This window comes from Pteropus alecto, unplaced genomic scaffold (genome assembly GCF_000325575.1).
Source record: "Pteropus alecto unplaced genomic scaffold, ASM32557v1 scaffold11, whole genome shotgun sequence".
NCBI classification, from domain to species: domain Eukaryota; kingdom Metazoa; phylum Chordata; class Mammalia; order Chiroptera; family Pteropodidae; genus Pteropus; species Pteropus alecto.
Genome location: NW_006431956.1, coordinates 13,918,533 through 13,936,424, shown reverse-complemented (window position 1 = coordinate 13,936,424; position 17,892 = coordinate 13,918,533). Strand labels below are relative to the sequence as shown.

At 41.7% G+C, this 17,892-nt stretch overlaps 1 protein-coding gene across 8 annotated transcripts in view; it reads right to left on the bottom strand.

Moving 5' to 3' along the window:
* The window catches only part of KIAA1217 (KIAA1217 ortholog), a 268,562-nt gene that overhangs the window by 138,379 nt on the left and 112,291 nt on the right, over positions 1-17,892 (bottom strand). The gene's annotated exons all lie outside the window — the stretch shown is intronic.

Genomic DNA, 17,892 nt, shown 5'->3' with positions numbered 1-17,892 from the left:
ACATTAAAGGATAGGCTGGGAGAGGAGGAAGAACATGGGTGAGGAATTGCTAAGGGATGCTCCGAGATAAGTCACCCGCCCGTGTTCTCAGGTCTTCATGCATTCAAGGGGCATGCGGGAGGAGAAGGCGGGACAACTGCGGGCCTCTGAAGCTCTTCCCTTCCACGTGCACTCAGAGGAACGGGAGCCTGATGTCTTTCTCTGTTCTCTCAACTGAGCTAACAGACCCGTCACCCAAGAGCAGCTGAGCAGCAAGGTGTCTCTTCCCACGGGCAACCCTGTGGCAGGACTATGTCTCCTGCAACCCTCTCTAGAAATCTGAATAAATGAAAAAGTTCCACTTTTATTAGTTGACTTGACACTTAGACAGCTTTGAAAAGGTCCCTGTCCCCAAACAAAGCCCCCTTCCTTCCTCTGAGGAATCCCTCCCTGCCTACATAGATGACCCCCTGAAGCCCGACGTTCCATATCTAGGGGCAACATACATGGCAGCTTCCCTTGGACAGTCCCGCTTTGCACCTGTCTTTCTAGAGTACTTATTAGTGGTAACTCCCCTTCGCTCTCAGACGTACATTGGTTTGAGCAATGAGATGTATGGTCACCACTCTCGGCCTCATCTAGACTGATTGGACCAAGCAGGAGTTACCTGATGTTGGCTGGACTGATCAAATTCTGTCCCCAAGAAATGCAGACCTGGGACAGAGGGGCTATTAAGTCAGTGTCTCGAGAACTTGAAATGTGCGGTCATATGAAGCTGCAGCTGAAATGGACAGGGAACATGAAACAGAGAAAGAACCTACGGAGAAATAACGATGCAGATCTGTATAGGAACATGGAGATGAGAGACCCCCACGACCTCAATGGAAAAGCCTGAAGGATCAAAAGAAGAGATATCTGGACACCTGGGCATCTCAGTTCCTGATTCCAGTACATTGTGAAGTTCTTCCAATGAACTCCTTCCAATTAATTCCACTTTTGTTCTTAAACTTGTTTGAAATGACTCTGTGCCTTGCAAGCAAACCATCACCGACGAAGAACAATTCTAACAGCTCCCCCGACCAGTTTGCTATGATGCGCACGCATTTATAATATTAGCAATAACTATGGAGAAAGCTAAATTCTCCACAGCAATAATTTCCATTATTTTTTATTTCATAGATTAACCTTTCCTTTAAAAAAGTTATAGGAGAGGATACATTATAAGGTTACCGAGATTTTATTTTGCAGAGTTAAGGCATCCAAAAACACCCTATTAAAAATATCACCCTGTATGGTATTATTCTTACCATGAGAAAGAAAATATTTTAACACCAAAAAAGGAAATGTAAGATGCTCACATTATTTTCGATTTGGCCTAATGAAAAAAAAAAAAAAGCCCTTCGGTTAAAAGTTATTCTTTCCATTTTGGCTCAGGTGGTGCCCTTTCTCGGTCACGCGTCGTCTACGGTGTGGCATCCGCAGCTTCTACCCAAAGCTGCTGAGGGAACAGCTGCTCTGACTGGGAAAAACGCATGAAGCAAGGGAGGGTGCACATGCTCTCTGAGCCTCCTGAGCAGGACTCGAGGGTCCGTAAGCCTGGATTTCCCTCTGTGTTTCATGGGGACCTAGGACACCAACCGATCTCCCTGTTTCCATCACAACCTTATAGAGTTTTCCCCAAATCATCAGGAGAACCCAAACCTACAAACCCAAATGGGAAGTCCTTTGGGGTCATGCAGGAAGGGGTGGTCTGTGTAACCAGGCCATGTGAACTCCACTGGTCTTTTCTAGTCTTTTCTTATACAAAGAGGGCTTTCTGTCACCAAGACACTGGAGTAACATACAGATGGCCCCTCGCTTCATCTGTAATGTGTACAGACTGGCTCCCTAGGAATAGTTTCTGCTTAATGAAGGGGTGAGGAAGGAGAGACAGGAACTAACAGAGTGTCCACTGCACTGTGCGAGGTGATCGATGTGGTGATCTCATTTAACCCTCTGCAATTTCATAATACTGGTTACCCCTGGGAGAGCAGAGAGTTTAGGCCTGAAATTCTAGCAAGTGTAGGAATGGGGATCGGGTCTTTAGGATTCCTGAGTGACACTCAGGGGTAAAGTCATTTAACCTGGGATCTGAAGATGCTGGCTCTAGTTCAGGTTCTACAAAAACTGATATAGAACCTCGCTAAGTCACAGTTCTCATCGGTAAGCTCAAAGGTGGAATTGGTTGGTAGTTAGTCCTTTCGGGACTGAAATTTCATAACTCGAAGATATATACCACACAAAGAAGAAAAAATCGTGTCGCCAAGAAAACTTTAGTTTACTGAGATTTCTTTCTGATTATTTATCCTGAAACTCTTGCTCTATAGAAATATGCAGATAGTTAGCACTAGGATCTAGGTTTCTGCATTTAAGTTCCAAGTACATGCAACATAATTGCACAGTATTAATTTTTAAGACTGTTGTACTTACATTTTTATTATCATGAACAGATATTTGCTGAAATGTTTACCATGAGCATTATGCTCTACTAGGGGATCAAATTTATTCTTATTCTTTGCAATATCGTACTTGGAGACTAGAGCCAAAGAGAAATAAAGGAAGTTAGAGCTGGAGGCATTGATGATGTTGATTCATTTCCATTTTCCAGACCCTTTAAACCCTAAATTGTAATCTTGAGGTCCAGATTGATGAGAGCTGCAAACATAGCTTTACATAATACATTAACTATAGGGAACACTGTGGGGTCTGGTTATACTATTCACTTCAGATTATGTTGTATTTTGAGAAGAAAACTCAACATTGCCTTACTGAAGTTCTACTTCATGCTAATTAATGCCCAATTTGCCACAGAGTATTCGGAAATATAATGAAGCATCCCACATGGAAATGTATTCAGAATGATTCATTATTCTAACACTCATTAACTGACATGGTTAATTTAATCACGACATCCAGACACTTTCACCCCGTTTCTGACACTTGTGAAGCTTACAACTCCAACCTAGTCGAAATTCTGAATTCAATTAAGAGAACATTCCAGTTGTTAGGTCCTCTTATGAAAGATTCAAGGAGCAAAATATTAGAAGTTGACAAACGACGGATCATCCCAGACTTTAGTCTTCTCCACTATTTCTGCTCCACAATCCTCTGGCCTCAAATGATCACGATGGAAGTTCTAAGCTTCTAAATTTGCTTAGAGAGTCCTTTCTGGAACCACAGGGCAGTCACTTCCCTCCCTTCTTTGCCCTCCTCGTTACCGAAGTCTAAGGCCTTTGCAGAGTTTGGGTCTGGGATGGAAAGAAAGACAAAGAGCTCTCATAAGGCAATACCTGGTTTCTATCCTGCTTCCCATCCTTATGTAAACCCATCCCAGGTGGCCAAACCAGCTGAAAGTCTTCTCCCTTTAGGCCGGGCACCTGCTAGTCTCAGGTGAGTCCTGGGACCGGCAGCCAGGTGCGCTTCTGAAGCAGCAGGCCCTGGTCTATGTGTGTTTCTTTGTTTACTTCTCACAACTTCTGTGGCCGATGGCCAGGAAAATACAAGCCCAGTTGATATCTCCTCAGTGCCAGTCTTGGGCTGATGGCCAATCTGGGGACAAACCTAAAGACACCCACGGTTCTAGGAAATGACAAGTGGATGTGAGAGCTTCAATATAAATGAGAGAGAGAACTGCACTTAGTTGCAGGACAATTATGAAATCTGGGGTGGACCTAGCACTAAAGGCTTAGAGGAGAAGAAATCAGCTTTGGTTTTTAATGGAAAATTTGGTGCAAGCACTAAAGGGTACAGATATTGTTATAAACTCATAAATTGAGCGTTTAGTGCCTATCTAGGCCTGACGAAGAGGACATATCTGCACAAAACCTCCATCTCAATGCCAGGTCCCAACTGTGTGTATCTCAGATTCTCATACATCTCTCTTATCTAAAGTTTAGCTTTGAAAATTCACATTCTCCTTCCCATTTTCTCGAAGATTTATTTTGATGAATTATCCTTGATAAACTCAGTTCAAACCCTATTTCTTCACGGGTAATATTTCAACCCCTCCTTCCCTCCTTCCACCCAAAGAGTACCCAGACCATTTTCCATGATTTTCACCTGTGAAAACAGAAAGATGTTTGGTCTGGAGTAAAATCAGACGATTCAGCAGTCGAGAAACGTACAACTGTGTCTTTTGTTTCCACATTTTCCTTCACCGTGTGCATTACTTCATTATCAGATCAGAAATATGAACAGGCAGTGATGCCAAGTAGTCACTGCCCATTGCCTTCCTGTCTAGAGCCAGCCACAGGCATCCGTGCAGCGAGGCCAAGCGAGTCAACCAAGACCCCTCTGCCAACCTACTCTCTCCAGGCAAAGGCCCCTCCTACACATTCCAAGGAACAAATGACAAGGACACCTCTGTGCAGAAAAGGATGCTTGCTTGTTATTTAAAGGAGCATCACACTACACAGATACTCTCTTTCAAGTTATTCATGTGTCAGATTAATCTTTTGAGATATTCTTAATTTGTCCTTGTAGGCGTCAGCAACAAACAAACAGAAAATTATGGAACATCTACTCCTCTCCCCAAGTTCCCGGGGAAAATGCCAAGTCTTTGTGTTCTAAGGTCCTCCCAGGAGGAAGTGCGTTGACATTGTCTCTGTGCCACAGAGACCACCCTGAGGACCCTCTCCTCACATTGGGCTTAGAAGTTAAAGGCATTTGGAAAATGAATCTGGAGTTACCCCCCAGAATGGGAGAGGAGGGGGGGGCCTGCCAATTAGGCAGAGAGAGGGTGGTGAGTGACTTTCCATGACCAGGAAGAGGATGCTAGTTTTGGTGGCAGCGGTGGAAGGGGCGGTGGTGGTGCTTTTCAAATCCCGGAGACCTGGGTCCCATTTACACAGAGTGACCCCAGCTGGGAGGAAACATGTGTAGCATTCTTAGAGTGACTGTAACTTGATGCCCACGCTTTGAAGACACCACAGGGAGGCCACGAGCCCACCTGCAGACAGAGGCGGGAGACCACTCACCGTGACTCCCAGGCAACTCAGAGGCCTCACCCGGTTTTACTGGGCTAGATGCGCTCCCTAGCATCTCTTTAAGACCCCCAAGTGATGAGAACAAATTTTTCAATAATTTCCGAATACATGTGAGATTAGCTAGATTTGCAGATATTAAGAAAAGTGATACTTTCTGCACTAGAGTGTCAGGGAGAAAAATCTGTACATATTATTTTCTTTAATAAAATAAATAAACCTAGAAACGACCTAGAAGGCTGGTTAACAAATTATGATAGATTCACACTATGGAATGCTATGCAGCCCTAATCAAGATGTTTTAAAGAAACGTTTTTATAACTTAAGATGGAAGCAAAATGAAATATTAACATTGTTTTTTTAAATATGAATTATGAATAGCATACTCTTTTATTTCTCTTAAATGAGAATGCATTGCTTTTCCAAGTCAGAGAATTACTGAGTAAGCATGATATTTTTAAAGAGCGGGGAAGGGGAAGGGAACAACTTTTTCACAAAACATTTAGAATCCAGAAGGATTCTTGTCTCTGGTGACCTGAAGATACCCATGCCGTTCCTGTCTTCTTATGTGTATTCTATATGATTAGATTCCGAGTAAAAGAATTTCTTATAGATGACCCCTGAAATGAGGACACAAATTCATGGAGAAAACACAGGAACAGAGACGCATTTCCATTTCTAAGCCATGCAAAATTTAGCAGGAATCCAGAATTGCATGGACTTTTCATGCCAAAAAAGATAACAGTTAAGAAAGAAGAGACAAAAACCATCAAATACATTTTGGACATCAAATAACTTCACCTTTTAAAGAGATAGACTTATATCTGTAGCTCTGACATCATTACAGTAACTTAATTTTAAGGGTCTTAAAATTTGACTGGAAGTAAATTTGGAATTTTAACAATTTTCTATAAATTCTTGAATATTTTCTATTTTTCAACTTTTTCATAGAGGTTTGGCTGTGTCTGGAGGAGCAGCTAGAGCCCGCTGCCCTGCAGAGGGGACGGGGACCCCTCACCAGGTCAGCATGTGAGGGCGACCAATTCCATTCCCAGGATTAGACGTGAACCTGCCCCCTGCCCATCTCCTGTCCTACCTGTAACATGACACAGACTTGCTTCTGAAATACCACCATGAATTGGCTGCTTTCTGGTTTTCCTCCAAAGCCAGCATGAGATAAGGGCTATTTAAAGAAGATAAGGCCTAGCTCACCATCATCTCTATTTAGCATCCTTCTGTCAAGATAGAAAGTAACAGCATCAGCAAGTTCCAAGTCTGGATCTCGTTAACTCAGCCCCCTACCCGTTTCAGACACATGTTCCTGAGATTATTATTTAGTGCCGTGTTTTCCTCTTGAAGGAACTGATACAAAATAAAAGGCCAGATGAAGAAGACTGCTGTTTTCTTATTGACCCTATTATGTTGATAAATCAATGTGCCTTTCAAGAAGGCATGGGTAAACCATGTTTCTTTTAGAATTTAAAACGGAAAAATAATTTTGCCTCATGAAAGAGTAATAAGTATTACTTTGTCTTATAATGAGAAATATATATATATATATATGTAATATGTATATCAGAAAGGCTGAAGCTAAATTTAACATTCAAGCCAATCATAGTTAGCTGATTCAATTCATAAATTTGTCTCCTCCTAATGAGGTTTTACCTCTTGATTTTTAGTTTATCCACCTTCAGATAGGTGTCTCTTTATTGCCAGCTGCCTTGACTCAATCAATCAGTCTCTCTGTTTATTTCTGAAACAAGAAGGTGTGCATTGTAAATAAAGGAACAGTTTTACAGGCTTTGGCTCCCACGGTGCTCATTGGGAGATGCCTGAGCAAAAGCAGCAGATGTCTTTGCCATTCAGAGAGCAAGGAATGCACTTAAAAGGCTTCAGGATAAAAGGTGTCCGTGTGAGGACTGCTGTTATTATAGCGATGAAAGGAAAGGGACCTGCTTGCAGGCTTTGAAATTTCAAGTCAAAGACAATCAACATAACACATCGTGCAAAATATGCACCTCAGAGGGCCTCCTGACAGAAGCTATTATTAAGCTCATCCCTGCAGCCCCACTTCAGCTCTTTTTGGAGTGATGGGGAGCCCCAGGCCCAGGGGTGGTGCCCCTAGAGCTTAACTGCCTTGTGAAACCAAAGAAGTTTTACCCTGATAGCAAAGGCCTCCTCCCTCAGCCTGTCGTGGGAGATCTAAAGATGTCCTCACCACCTCCACAGTGAAGAAGGAAGGCCACAGGAAACCGATCATAGGGGGTACTTGGTGCCAGAGGCCACCAAGCCTTTAGGTGCTTGTGGCCAGACCCTCTCCAGACATCTTGGGAATAGAATTTGCTGTTACTTTCCAACTCATGTTTCCAAACACCCCCCCCCACCCCAAATGCCCTCCCAATGTCACTGGACTGATTTTTCAATGAAAAAAATCACCTTGAGATACTTCTGACTAGCTTTTCAGGCTAAAAGTTCTTTTTCCCTTTAGTCCTGCCAGAGGAAAGAATATCGGGGTTTGGAGAGATGGAAGGAAGACAAAATTTAGATATGAGAGGACTTTGCTTTTCCGGTCCCACTATTCTTTTAAAAGGCAGACTCCAATCCTGCCGTGTACTGGCAGTACGGCCCCATAATAAAAGCTTAGCTTTGAACTTCACTTCTCACTTTTATAAAAGAATCAGAATATCTACTTGATAATGTTGTGGTGAGAGGTAACTAAAAAAAAAAAAAAGCGCAGGAATCTGTCAACTATAAATAATGTGAAGCATTTAGCTCCTCTTACATAATGCCACTCTCTACTAGGTGGCTCTGCTCCCTACTCTCCTCAGGGTGAGGGGCCCATGGCTTGTTGAGGGCCAGTGGGAGGAGAAGATACCAACCAATCTCTCACTGTGGCCACCACGCCTTTTCCTTGGTCTTGTGCAGTCGGTAAACGGTTACTTCCAACTTCAAAAGACAGAATCTGACATCCACAGAGGCTCTAAGAGTTACTTCTTCACCAGAGGTGAGAAAGAGCCTCTTCGACCTCCAACCTTAGCTTTCATCCCACTCCTTTCCCAAGTCCAAATCATGTTCAAGTGCTAGGAACGACTTCACCTTTTCATTCTACATATATCATGGACAAGAGTGATTCGATAAATGTTTACGGGGAATTAAGTTAAAAGTGCTCTCTCAGTAAATATAAAATAATTCCAAGTGTTAAGAAAAAAATAACATAACTGCAACTTGTGTATAAATGCTTTAAAAAACTTGAAAAATTCCTCCAATACCCCAATGTTTGCTGTCAAATTTATTTATTGTCAAAAATAAATAGTCAGCACTGAGAATTTGAAGCATAAGAATATATATAGGCATAGTGAGGGATGACCCCAAACTCTGTGCTTTTTATGATGGAAAATCCCACATCGCGATGTCAAATCTCTGTTCTGACAGTAGGAAAAAAGAGTTAAGGGCCATGTACACAGTTGTAGGGAAGAGCTCGGCATGGCTTCTTCTCTCTTTCTACGTTCCTATTTAGTGCACGTGTGTGAGCAAAGCCATCATAAAGATGCCTCTATTTTGCATGGAGTATAGAAACGTGAACACAATCAAGAACTCGTGGAAAAAAATGAAAGGCAACGGGCCCTTCAGAACTGAGATAGTGTAGGATACAACATGATTCTCTGTAGTGTGTTGGGCCCGACTTTCACTTCTTTGTCTATCTATTTGGAAGGGGACTTTCTAAGTTGAGCTTGTTTCCCTGAAAAATATCAAAGAGATTCATTATTAAGGAAGAGGTGACGAGGTCAGTGCGGTCACTGAGGACTGACTGAGTGGGAAGGAGCTCACCTTCGTTCACTAGCTAGACTGCTGGAACCTTCCTAAGCCCAGTGTGTCTCAGGCCTCACGGTACAGGCCAAACCGTTCTGCCCTGTGCATGCTCAGGACACAATAAAGACCAATCCATGCTTGGGGGGCCAAAAGGATGTGGGTGGCTTTGTGTCAAAGGGCCAGTTGGCACAGGGATCAATACCAGGCCAGGTGTCCAAGCGCTGGGAGCTCTCCCTACTTCCTTCAGTTTTAACGTTCTAAACTGACCTACTGTGAAATAGAGAACATTGAGGATTCTGAGGAAGTAAATAATATGTTGAAAAAACATGTGGACTCAGGGGGGTCAGAGTGCCTACAGTCAAATCCAAACTCTGTAACTTACTAGCTTTGTGGCCTCGGGCAAGTTAGTTAACTTCTCTGTGCCTCGGTTTCCTCAAATACAAAATGGGGACACAGTAAGCCTACCCCCTGGGGGTGCTGTGAGAAGTTAACGCTTGTTAAGCACTTAGAACAGTGCCCGGCACATAGTAAGTTCTACATAAACGTGTCCGTTCCTATCAGTTTTATTATTAAGATGTATGACAGTCACATGATCTGGACCGGGTATCGAATGCACTGGAGCTGAGCGAAGGAAGAGTCACAAGAGATTTGCAATTGTTAGGATGCTGCCACAACTATTCTGCCTCGAGTAAGCTGGAGAGGAGGATGCAGTCACTTATTAGAGAGACTACTTTTCAGATGCCTGTGCCAAGGTCTCCTACTTGCTTTTGCATTACTGCTAATTCCACAACTCAACTTGTGGACAGCAAATAAAATATTTCAAAGCAAGCATGCAATTAGTGTTCATTTTAATAACAACGCTCACTTTTTTTTTTTTTTTTAAATGCACACGTTTCAGTCCACTGCAAGCATTTGGCTTTGAGAGGTTTAAATCAGGTTTCAGGGCAGACGGGGAAAAAGTACAGGTGCTCTGTTGGGCGGCTGACACTGATTAGAATGCCACACACAGCTGAGTAAAAAGGCAGGAGGTGGGGTGCGACTCGATGCAGAAGAAAGAAAAGGTAGAGTACTAACTCGCTGAGATGACTCAATTTTCATCAAGTACCTTTGAATGTCAAGTTCTGCCTGAAGAGAGATCAGCATGCACTGCAAAGCCTGTGTATCGGGAGAACAAGACAGGAAAAAAAAAAAAATAGAAAAGAGAAAGGTTGAAAATATGAAGAGAAAAAGAAGTGGTTGACCAAACAGACCATCTATTTGTTCATAATGAAAATATAGGACAGTTAACCCCCCTCCCCACAAAGAAAGAAGGAACGGTGGGAGTCCTATCCTTATGTTTTAGAGAGAAATGGTGAAAGCCAGCCCTGACTGGCAATGAGGTTTTTCTAAGATATCTTGCCACAGGCCCATCTAAATTCACCTTGTCATTTGAGAACATGTCACGCTGACTGGCCTATTGTCCTGAGATTGTCCCAAGGCTGCAGGAGAGTCACCAGAGCCAGGATGAAATATCTTCCTTAGGCAGAACGCAGTCTGCTGGCGAGCTGCCAGCTTGATTGGCATTGGCCACTGGGACACTGACCACTGGACTGCTCTACAAAGAGCAGTGCTCTGGGCCTGTGTGTTGTCACCCAGGATGGCAAGACTTTTTCATGATTAGATCCGATGTGAATACTTACAGGAACAGATTAGAATTAGAATTCAGGGGACATTCTGACTTCTGAACCTGGTTGACTTGGGGGTGTGCTATCAGTTTATCCCATTTACTTGGCCAATATTTAAATATTTCAGTTCTTATTGATCCACTAATTTTTGGATAACATACATTTATTTATTTATTATTTATTTATTTATTTGAAAAAATCATGGTAGAAAAATGTTTTTGTATTTAAAAACATGAAAATTTCTATAATTCTCATGTAAGAACGACATACTCTTGCATCCAGAATCAGTCAGTGAGAAGCAAGCAGGGTCTCGAGATATTCGCACATCCACGTTTATAGCGGCATTATTCACAACAGCCAAAAAGTAAGAGCGACTCAAGTGTCCATCGACAGATGAGTGGATCGACCAAATGTGAAATATACAGATAAAAGAGTACTATTCAGCCTTAAAATAAAATCGTTAACGAAAATTCCTTTAAAAAATCCTGTCGCGTTATACAACACAGATAATCCTCGAGAGCATTTCATGAAGTGAAATGAAGTCACAAAACAGTAAATGCAGTGAGAGCCCACGTATTTGAGGTGTAGTCAATGCACAGTAACAGGAAGCAGAATGGCGGCTGCCAGGGGCTGGGAGAGGGGAATGGGGGGAGGTGGTGTTTCATGTGTACAGAGTTTCAATTTAGGAAAATGAAAAGTGTTCTGGAGATTGAATGTACTTAATGCCACTGAACAGTACCCTTAAAAATGGTTAAGATGGTAAAATTTATGTCATGTATAGATTAGCACAATTAAAAAGAAAAAAAAAGAGGAAAAAGCCATTAAGGTGTCATGGCTTGGCGGCTCACTTCATGTTACTGCACATGCAAACAGATACATCCTTATGGATGACCAACATATACAGAGAGCCTCTAAATACTATCATAATTTAATTATAAAATAGCCATGATTCATAGCACCATTATATATATACACATATCCGTACATTTCTGAATAATTTTATATTATTTAGAACCTAGTCTCATACACATAAGACAAAACTATCTACAAGAAAAAGAACATTTGAATAAAAATGGTTATACCAAAAGCCAAGACAGGTCTCCAGAAAAGAACTGTTCTAAAGTATTTTACCCAGAATGCACTTAGGTACTGAGAAGAAAAGAAAAAGAACTTGAAGGGACTTTTAAGAGATAAGGGGAGTGACACCATTAGAAGAACTATTAGCTAGACTGACCTCATAACAGCCCTTTTCAAGGTAGATGTATTCTTGCTAGAAAGGTGGGGATAGCTGTAGGGCCCTCGATTCTGCTGCCCTTTAGTTTACAGGCTTCATCAACGATGAAAGAAATATCCCAAAGTAGACCACAAATTATAAAGTCCCGTAGGTTCAGGATAAATAAAAGTGCAAGATAAAAGCACAAGGATAGATTTGAAAGGCTGCTGTGGGGAAAAAAAAAAAAAAGGTGCAGGAAAACCTCAAGGTTTCATCCCAAGGAGACGGAATGAAATGGGCCGAGGCCAGAGAACCCCACACACAGAGATGCCGGATCTGAGTGGGTGGAGGCTGCCAGGAGGGGCGGAGACCCTAACCTCTCTGCAGAGGCTCTCAGCACAGGAACGCGCAACATGAATAGAACACCTGGACGAAGCGGACAAGGAGAGTAACCAAAGCAGCTGTTTCAGGCAAGAATCAATCATCTGAGGCTCAAGAAAGTAGGGGTAAGAGAAACACATGCGTGATCAAAGGCTTCAAACTCTGGAGCAAACACCGACTCTACTGGTTGCATCTTTTCTTGCCTTTGCTGACTGAGGTCAAAGAAACAGAAGCAGAGTCTCCCAGCGTCAGAGCAGGAAGGACCCACAGGTGCTGGAGAGCCAGGTGGTCCTTCTCAAAAAACACGATGGACTCCACAGAGAAAGCTCCACAACTTGCAGTCACTGGATCGTTAGTCTCTATAGCGACAGATAAATTTTCTCAGGATTACAAAATTAAATTCACAGAAAACCTTTCCACTGCTCAGCAGGCTCCACCTGCATGTGAAATGTTTTGAGCCCTATAGATTTTGAGCTCTAGAGTGAGGAAGCAGAGGGAAGAACCCTGGATTTTATTAGGCTACTCACATACTCTTATTAATTCAAGTGTATAGAACTTAGAAGCCTGATTTATGGATTTGACGATAAAAGAGAAAATTGTTCCTAAAAGATAAGAGTGGGTGGGAAAGGTGGTGAGTGTCTTCGAGCCACTTCAGAGAATTATAATGACAACCAAAGTACTTTATCAATATAACGAGGTTACATCGAAATTAAGGGAAAACGCAAGACTCACCACCTCAAGGAAACAGCTGCAGCGTCAAATAAAATAACGCCATAAAAATTTAACAGAAGAAAGGACACTTTGATTATTTCAGAGACGCCTAATGGCTATCATTAGCAGAAAATGGCAAAGAGAAACAACAGATGAGCTGTTATACTGAGGGGTACTTGAGATCTCTTTGAAAGGCTAAGTGTGGCAGGAAGGGAAAGGGGTTCGCAAGTCTCTTTAATTTAATAAGAATAAAGACAATGCAGATAGCCTGAGCAGAGGTGACCATAGCACAATTAAAAAGGGTAAATGCCTAAGGCATGAGGTAAATGCCTAAGGCACAGACGTGGCAGAGAGAACCAAAAACGACCAACGAATACACAATATTTATAGCAGTGAATGATGAGCAATACTTATTTTCTTTCATTTATTTGCTATGCCTATCTCTGAGCTTTTTATAGTAAAGATAATTATATAATAATACAAAAAAGTACGCGTGAAGGTGGCAAAAGTGAAACGTGGATCCTTAGAGATCGACAGTGAGAGGTAAACTGTAAGGAATGTCGGAGATTGGAAAAATTTAAAAACTCACAAAAAGTTCCAGTTTGGGTCAGAAATTGGAGATTTTCTGATATCACTTTACCTCTAGTCAACTTTTGACTACTTGGGAGCAATTTAACCAGTTTAAAGACTAACTGTGGTTAAAGAAAATGCATTCATGAAAAAAAAAATCACAAGATCTAGTGAAATCATGCTTCTATCAGGAGTTCTCAAAAGTTTGTAATTAGTTAGATGGTAATCACTGAGTTGTCCCCCATGTCTGCTGTCAACCTGAAGGTCTAATTGACAGAGGCTTAACTTAGATTTTTATTCCCGTTTATAAATTTATGGAAGAATATTTCCTTTTCCTTCTCTCTTACTGTCGACATCCTTGTTCTATATCTCACCGATGGAGAATTATCAGAACTAGTTTCCACTTAGTTCGTGATACAAGGAATGCAAAGCGCTATTTTTATCAAATTTCTGAAAGCTTACTGTCTCTCGGCTTTTGAAGTCACATAACAACTATTTAATTTCTTTAAGCCTGACTTTCTTTATCTGTAGAGTGGGGACAATAATAGTATCTACTTCACAAGGTTGTCGTGAAGATTAAATAAGATGCAGGCACCTGAAACATAATGCACAATTCTTGGCACAGGCTAAGAATGCAAACGTTAGGGACCTGAGGCTTTAAAATAAAAAACGTAGTATTCTCAAAAAGATGCTTTATTTTAACAAATAATCCAGGAATAAATATCAAATGCCTTAAAATTTTTGCATATCTTTTTGATTCAGCTGTTCTATTTCTAACAATTAATTTTAATAATCCACAATAATCCACAAGGATATACAAAATAGAACCAACTGAAGTAAACAGCCACTAACAATGATGACAGAGCCGACTCTGTAACAACACAGAGTGAAATTCACACATATAATTAAGTGGAAAAAAAATCATGTTAGAAAAACAGTACGCTTTAGGTTTTCTGTCAGTCTCTATGTCTAGAAGAAAATGGGAATCCATGTGGGTCATGTGATTGTAAATAATTTCTTTACTCTTTACATTTTCTTTTTAACATTTATACAATACACATGTATTTATTTTTGTCATAAAAAAGATAAATTATTTTTAAAAGTCATCTGGCATTTGGCATCACATTATTTGTTTTTCTCGAACATGATATAAATAGCTGCGGATGAATTTAAAACAAAAGGAGAAAACAAGATTTTATCCATTTGAGAGCCTTACAAATGGGAAGAACAATAAGATCATATCTTGATTCACAGTCTCTTTACCCTGGTAATTTTGCCCTTATTTTTTTATGTTGATTATGTATCAGTTGCACCACCAGGGGGCGCCTTGAATTTAGAAAGCACAATAATACAGTCTTAGCATGATGGAAGATATAGCAGCTGAAATCCCAAATTTAGGAAACAAGGCACACTTCTCATTGATTGCTCAGAGTCAATCCTTTTCCTTTTCAATGTGCCTCACAGGTTCCGTTGTACAAACTGTATGGAATCAGTCTGTGAAAAACTACACCACTTGTGTAGTTAATATCAATGATAGAAGGCAGAGTTGATTTCTGCAAGTAGATTTAATAAAGATGCCATTGAAGAAACAAAAATGAGTAGCCCCTGTGATACAAAACTAAAGAACACAACAAAAGCAAATATTGAGAAAATAATCTTAGAAGTAATTTTATCCTAAAGACAGACAATTCTATAGGTAACTTAGGGATCGAAGCAATTTCAGGTTATTGAGAAACCCATTTGCAATATAATTCTTTTTCTAAACATGTTCAAAATAGCAAAAATAGAATAAAATTAGGTAGCCCTGGGAGACTTCGTAAGTGATGCTGACTTATAATTGATATAACAGGAATCTTAAAATATAGGATAAAGTCTGAGGTACTCTCTAGGGTGATAAATAAAAAAGACTGTGACATCTAACAAAAAGAGTTCAGAGCAGAAATCTGAGTACTTTTTAATTTCCTAGGAATCCGAAGTAATCTTATTGTGAACTTAGGAAGGTAATTGAGGGTGTAACTTTTGGAAAGAGACAGAATTCAGCTGGAGCCTCATTTTCAACCCAATATCTTTGAGATTTTGAGCATGTTACCTTGGAAATGCTGCCTTGGTCATGTTTCATGTGCAGTTTCTTCATCCAGAAGATGATAAAAATAATAACAACATTGTTTATATTACGGTTCGTTGTATGAAATGAGATAACTTATGAAAAATGTAAAACCCAGTGACTAGCATACGATCATACAGTATGTTGCTTAATAAGAGAGTCTCAAAACTATGTGGGCTGCCTCAGCTCCTGCGCTGGTTATGTGGCCAGGGGAAGTGTCGAACCCCTCTGTGCTTGTGTTCCCATGAGTCAAATGGAGGTAAGGAGTCTGGCTTAAGCTTTTAAAAAGGCAAACATACTTTGTCTACTTATGCATATAACAGTGCTGACCTCCATAGCAGTGGGGTTGGCAGGGTTACATAATTATTTCTATCACCTTACCACCGTCTGTAAAAAACAGACCGCAAACCTTACCATACGTGGGGTGGACACTCAGCCAGTTCTCCGTATAGTCATTCCGCTGCTTATGGCCGCTGGCTCACCATAGCAGTTAAATATTGTCATATTAACCCTGGTCATTCATCTTCATTTCTATTTTTCAATATCTACCCTTCCCACCTCATGAAGTATGAGACTAAAATGATGCAATAGATTTGAAAAAGTTAGGTCCATGCAAATAAAAAGTAGCATTAAGATAAACAGATGCATGGGCTAACTATATAACCATTTATAAGACAGCCGATGTCTCACTAACAGAGCTCAGAGGTCTCTTCTAAGCCTCAGCATTCTCGCTTAACAAAAAAGGAAAAGGAAGTGAGCTGACTTGGAAATGTCCCTGCTCAGGGTTAGTGTCTAAGAAGAGTTAACCCAGGTTACTTCCACAAGGTGACAGATATTCTCAGAACTGCTCTCGTCGGGTGCAGCCTAGGACATCAGGATGACTAGTTCCTCGAGAACTTAGCTTATTATTCTTCTGTAGCACTAAACACCACCTGACACACGAGCTATATCGCTTACCTGTGTGTTTGTGTCCCACCCTGCCCCGATCTGTGAGCAACAGGAAGTGGGGAGCTCTCCTGAGCTCAGATTTCACTTCTAGAATAGATGAAAGGCTGGAAGGAGGCACTGGTTTTGGGGAGGCTTGGTTTTGGCAGCCTGCTTGATTTGAGAGATTACCTCTTGACCATCATTACCTCCTTGGGTCTCAGGAGTTCAGATAGGTGCCCCAGGCAGCAGTGCCTATGCTGGGAGCTGGCCAGCAAGGCCCCCAACACTCACATCAGACCCCCAGCAGACCTGCAGACTCCCCTCCAGCCACCACTTTGCTCCGCGGAGAGCATTCCAATCTATCACCCAGCTCCCCCGTGCTTCAGTGCTTCTTAGCTGCTCTCACACCTTCTTAAAAGGAGAAAAATCTCCATCTGATATGGAATTTCTTTCTGGCAGGGTTTCTCTTCAATTTTTCACCCAAACCGCCCTCCCCTAGAACACTAAACTCAAGTTAAACAAAAATACTCAAAACCCCTCAAGAAAAAAAAGCCTCTAAAATCCAGGTTTCTATTCCTCCCTTTGTAATACATTCCCTTCTTGCTCCAATGGCTGCCGTGGGGAAATTATGCTTCTGCTGGGATGGCAGGTGCCAGTGACCCCACACTTCGCCGTGATCTGACCATGTCTTGCTTTAAGAAGCAGCCTTCTTGCACTTGAGACTTGACTAAAAGTAAGAGTTTTTTTAATTGGGAGGAGAGAGGGGATGATCAAATTTTAATAGGGAGGGAAGGTAGGATAAGAAATGAGATCGTTTACTGAAACCAGTCGGTCTTAGCTTTGGGTTGTGCCAGGCACGTGTTCCCTCCTAACCCCCGTGGCCAAAGCGGCCACCTCCCGTCACAAAGGCATTATTACAGAGGAGGCTTAGCGCATGGGGCCAGAGCACCACGTGCTCCCTCTCCAAAGCTCCAAGAATCTCAAGTTGGAAAGGCGCGGGGTTCGAGACCTTGGTTCAGCACTCATGAGATCTTTTCCTTTGAATAAATTACTTAACCCGATACTGAGCCTTGTACTGGGCCCATTAAAGCAGTTTCCACACTCACTTTGCACATCTGCAAAATGGCGGCTGTCATCTTGCCTCCTTCATAGGGTGCACAGATAAGGTAAATGGACAAAAGCACTGTTACCCGTAAAGCTCTAAAAATAACAAAGCAGTGGTGTTATTATTAAGGAGAAGGAGCTCAAGGCATGCCCACACACAAAATTGTTCCCAAAATGTTTTGCTGCTAAAGGACGAAGTCTGGTGATGTCCGCCCCAGCCCACCCAGCTGCAGAGACTGACCGCAGGCCTTCAATAATACACAGCTTCAGTTCATGAGCAAATGAAAATCATGGTGGCTGGTGTTAGCCTCCCCATCCGCAGGTGGGGGCCTGTCCTGAGACCACCTGCCCATGGAACTGCAACCCCACCCCCCCTCCAAGCTAATTCCTGTTTTAATCTCTGGTTCT